Raw genomic sequence first — 5,251 nt, 5'->3', positions numbered from 1 at the left:
CCTGCCGGCCCCGCGGAGCCCAGCTGCCCAGGGACCCGCGCCCCACCGCTTCTCCCGGAGGAAGCTGCGCGCCCCCGCGGCTGAGGCGGAAGGAGCCGGCCAGGATTGATGTCTAAATCAATGCCGTTTCTAGGCGCTTCTCTCTGCCCCTCTCCATCTTCCTCAAAGGCAAATCGCCTCCTGAGGGTGGCCTTCGTCTCCCTTCGCAAAGTCAGTTCCAGGATACGGTACCAAGCAAGAACAGCAGCTCACGCCAGGTCCCGGCCCCCGGGGGAGGGGGTGTCCGGAATTAGGCACCAAGATGGAGCGAAATTGCTGACCTGGAAGCCAGACCACGGCTGAGCGCCCAGCCAGTCCCCCCTCATCCTCTTTTGCCCCCAGGCGACCCCCCGCCCCCGGTCATTTTCTACACCTAAAATTTTGCTTTCCTAGTACACCCCAAAGGCAAGCAGGTGCCCACCGCCTTCCAAGCCATGGCACCTGTCGAGGCCTGTCCCACTGCTGCTCTCCCACCTCCCAAATGGGCCCCCAATTTCATGGACTCTGCAAGGAGAGACCTCGGATTTCCGATGCCAAACCGGACCCTGCTCAGGCAGGCCTGGCGGCTTCTGATTTAATTATTCACTGATGAATTAGACAGCTGCAATTGTCGTGAAAAATCAGCAGCCACTATTGATTCCGGGAACAAGGAGGGGGTGGGAGACCGCGGGGTGCAGGCGAAGGGAGGGGAGTCGATCCGGCCCTTGGGTGCGCTAGACCGGGCAACCTGGCCTGGGTCCAGCGGGGGCGAAGTGGAGCGGAGAGCTGCTGGTCTGGCCTGGCTGCCCGGACTCAGGCGCTCTCTTTGCATTAGGCCCCGCGGGCCGGGGTGGTCGCTGGGGGTCAGCCAGGCCTGGATCTCCGCCTGGGATCTGCTGCTCTCGCCTCCTACGGAGGAGACGGAGGGGAACAGAAGACAAAGAGCAGGAGGGCAGAGAGAGGCTGCCTCCTGACAGGGGGAAAGAGGCGGCCTGGGGTGGGGGGCGCCCCATCCCAGCTTGACTCTCGGGTGAGGTACCCGCATTCTGTAGGCGGAAGGCCGACCGCGGGCGCTTCCGGTCCCTGCTCACCCCGGCGCTGGGCGGAATACGTGGCCGCTCACCTGGCCCCAAAGGGCCAGGGTCCGAGGCTGAGAGGACCGCGCCGTCCAGCGCCCTCTGCCCCGCGACCTACGAGCAGGCACCGGGCTCCCCTGCTCCTCCCACGCACATGCCATCTCCTCGTGGGCAGGGCGAGACCTGGCTGGTCAGATAAGGGTGAGTTCCCGCAGCGACCCCGGCAACAAGTCGTGGTGCCCTCCATGGGGGAGCCCCGAGTCCCGAGGGCAGTGGAAGTGGACGCCTCCCTTTTGTTCCAGGGATGGAATCAGGAATGTTTGACCTGAGACTGTCAGTGTGTTCTCATAACAAGGAGCACACACAATTGTGTGGCGAATGCAGGCTAGAAGCCAGCCATTGTGCTTATAGTATGACAAAAAAGTAGAAGGATTTCCATGTATTCAGAGTGTACAAGAAGCTTTAAAAAATTGTATTAGCAAAGCCTTGGAAACCAGGAAAATGCAGTCTTTTGGTGTATCCATTTTATATCCTCCTCTTTGGGTGCCTTTAAGCCATGTGATTTTCCATTCCAACGTCAAATTATGTTTTTATATTACATGTTATAGGAACCAGAAATTAATTATACATAGAATTTATAGACTCTGTAAGAGCAAAACTATTAAAGGTTTAGAGCCACTCATCCTCAACTAGGGACATTTTTCTCTTTCTGTCTTCTTAAAACTTCTTTTAAGTATTTACTAGTTTCTTTTGTTGGTGAATTGTTGGTGAAATGTGTTCTTCAGACTTTCTCCTGGAAAGAGTTGAGCTCATATTCCCTGGAGATGATATAGAGAGACCAAAAGGGACCTCGCACTACATTGCCTGCTTCATAATCCATGGGGCTGAGTATAGGTCACTGAACACAAAATGGCCTTTCCTCCCTTGCTTGCTGAGATGATTTAATGGATTTTGTAATGGTTTTCCAACTAGTGGACTGGGGAAACCTGGTTTGGAGACTTTGCATTTAGCACAGACCAAAATACACAAGGCCAAATAGACACAAATCCGGTGTAAAGTTCTCTGCCTTATTTGCACGAACAGATACAAAGAGGTTAGAGCTATTCCCCAAACCCTGTTTTGAAACAACAGGATTCAAACATGGCTTGTGATTATAAATGTGGAAAATCCTTTTTATTTTCCATTCGGTTGATTCTGGACTTAACAAAAGATCTCAGAAAACCCTTAAATAATATTCTGTATCATCTGCTGCAAAACTAGGATGTTTCATTCAGATATGTTTTTGGTTTTAATTTTCCTGTTTCCCCTGCCCCCTCTTTTTTAAGCAGAGGAGTGGGGAATGAGTAACTTTCAGGCAATAAGGTAGAAACATGGGTAAGGATTCACCTATCAAGTGAGGTGAGATAGACTCACAATTAAAGCAGAGATTTTTGTGATGTGTAGGGACATGGTGTTTGCTTTTCAGATGCTTTTCCCTCAGTGCTGAATTTCCTGCTTTCAGTGTTCCTGTGATTACTGGTATCAGGTTTCAGTTTTAGACTTTCTGAAGGTATTTGCATATTTAATTCATTTGAAACCTTTTTTTAGTCTCACTGCTTATTACTATAAACAGCTCTTTCTTTCTTTCTTTTTTTTTAGTGTTATTAGCTAAATCACCAGTTATTTAACTGACATTACTCATAGTGGTAACTAGCATTATGAGATATCCTGGCATACTTTGAGAAATGATATCTAATATGAACCTAGATAAAAAATTTTTTCCTCTTGCATCAAGGAAAACTTGGCTTAGTTAAATACTGTAATTTAAATATAGGAACATAAATGGGGCAGCAGCCAGGTGTCATAATTAGAATATGGAAACTGTAATTTATGATACAGAAACTTATGATGGTGAACTAATAATTAATTAATTTATGAAGTAGTTATTGAATACCTACTATGTTCTTATTAGAGTTATTAGTTGCAAGGAGGGAAAAACAGCCTTAAATTAATGACTAGAAAAGAACTTCATGGAAGAAAGAAGATATCAGTGCTGCAGATTCAAGCTTGGAGAGCAAGAAGCTCTTGGATTCTAGTCAGGGGCTCCCCACTTGGTGGACCCCCTAGACAGCCTCTGTGGATGCTGTTTCTGTTGCTGGGGCGATGCCTGTACTACCCCTGGGTCTTCATACTCTGTCAGTGAGAGCCACCTGGCAGGGTACTTGCTGAGGCTGTGTGCCAAGAAACTAACTGCGGGAAGATGAAGACTGCAACTCTTCAGGGAGTCACTTCAAAATAAGAAGGCTGTCTGGATAGTGTGGCAGCCAAAATGCCAAAAGCAAACTAAGGTACCCAGAAATGTTACCACATCGATGCTGGGGATAGAACATGAGCTAGTTAGATGTGACCCCCTGCTCTCCCCTGTCTTCTTTTTTTTAGTTCAGTGATGATGATGGTGATTGTTCTTCATTTAAAGGAGAACATCACAAAGAGTTTTTCAGACTTAAGTCAAAAGTATAGGCTAAGTTTCCCTGTTTTTACTTTTCTTGTTCTTCGGACGTGGCTGGATGTTGATCAGGAGAAGTTAGATATTACTGATTTGGAGGGCTGGGTCTAGTTAAGGCCAGTCTCAAGGTCAAGGATGGGGTGGAAACAATATGTTTAACTTCATATACCCAACAAGTTTATAGGATTTTCTTTTAAAAAATGAGTTTTCTTTTGTTTCTAATTTGAGGGGTCCAATTCAGTGTATGGGCTTTTTTATTTTTGTTTGAAAGTCCAGATTTTTGGCACCTGTCTGTGACAGATTTGCAGAACAAGTCATTTCTTTGTTATCACTGTGTTTTCGTATTGCCTGTGCAAGGAAGGAAGGAAGGAAGAAACAGAAAGTAGAGATGAGAGAACAGAGACCATCAGATGTGAAGTGAGCAGTGAGACTTTGAACTGCTTCAGAATCTTGTCCTTTTTGGTATTACTGTGAATTTTTGACTGAGGTCTTTATTTTGAAGTAGATTTCAAGTTTGATGGAAAAATTCCTTGTCAGGGGAAATCCTTATTTAAACCCTGTTCTCCAAAGTGGAACCGTGGTGATATTTACTGTATCATCAAAGTGTCCTGACTGGAAAGATGAGGGACGGTTTCAAGGGTTGTGTTTATTTAACATTAGGTTTGTTACACAATATAAGCAAACAGCAGCACTTCTGCATATTTTGTATTCTTGGTATTCAAGAAAAAAAAGAAAAAGATGTTAATCAAATAAATACATGGCCAACTCAGGCCACTTGTAAATGAACCCTCCCTCTGGTCAGTTTTAAAAGTGAATAATCCTTTGGAAAACCAAAGAATCATTAAAAAATGTATATATATTAAAAGTATCTTCTTACATGTTGGGGTTGCTTACAGTAGTAGGTGATTGGGTGAGGTAGATGCAAAAAAATGTGGGCTGTTGGAGGAATTACATTTGTAGGTATTTATTGATCCATAGTGGGTGAGATTTTTTCCTTTGGTTTATTCTCCCTTCCCAATGGCACTCCAAATCCTACTCATTCTTTAATACTTTGTACAATTTCTGGATGAGAGCTATAGTATGGAACTGATTTATGTTGAAACGTGTGTGTGTGTAAATAGCAAGAATACTAAATATGCATGATTGCTGCTTATATTGTGTAACAAAGAAAAAGCAAAGAAGTTTGCTGATATTGTGTAACGAACCTAACGTTAAATAAACATGACCCTTGAAATTGTCCCCACATCTTTCCAGTCAGGACACGTTAATCACACACACATTTCAGGAATATCTTTCTATATGTGTATATATGTAATACTATATGTATATAGATAAACATCTCTATGGTATACATGCTATGTAATATATATTATATAGCTCAGGAAAGCTATTTATAAATGCTCTGTTGTGATCAAATTTGTATTTGTACTTAATGTGTATGGCATAGTCCCGTGGTTCTGAGGTGGTATTTTCTTCTCTGTAGAGAAGAGGATTTTTTTCTTTCTTCTCTATAGAGAAGTGGCTTGTCTTGTTGCTCATTTGGTAAATGCCATCTAAACATGGTGCTATTTGTGAATGAGGTTCATTGGCTATTTTGGATAGCAAGTGTTCGGGGTTACTATTCTGGAGGGAAGTTTCTAGTGGCATGCTGTGGGATTCTCGAGCATTTTCT

Source organism: Condylura cristata, unplaced genomic scaffold (assembly GCF_000260355.1).
Source record: "Condylura cristata isolate star-nosed mole 26May11 unplaced genomic scaffold, ConCri1.0 scaffold00016, whole genome shotgun sequence".
Classification (NCBI taxonomy): Eukaryota; Metazoa; Chordata; class Mammalia; order Eulipotyphla; family Talpidae; genus Condylura; species Condylura cristata.
The sequence above is the reverse complement of the archived record's forward strand: the minus strand, read 5'-3'. Positions refer to the sequence as shown.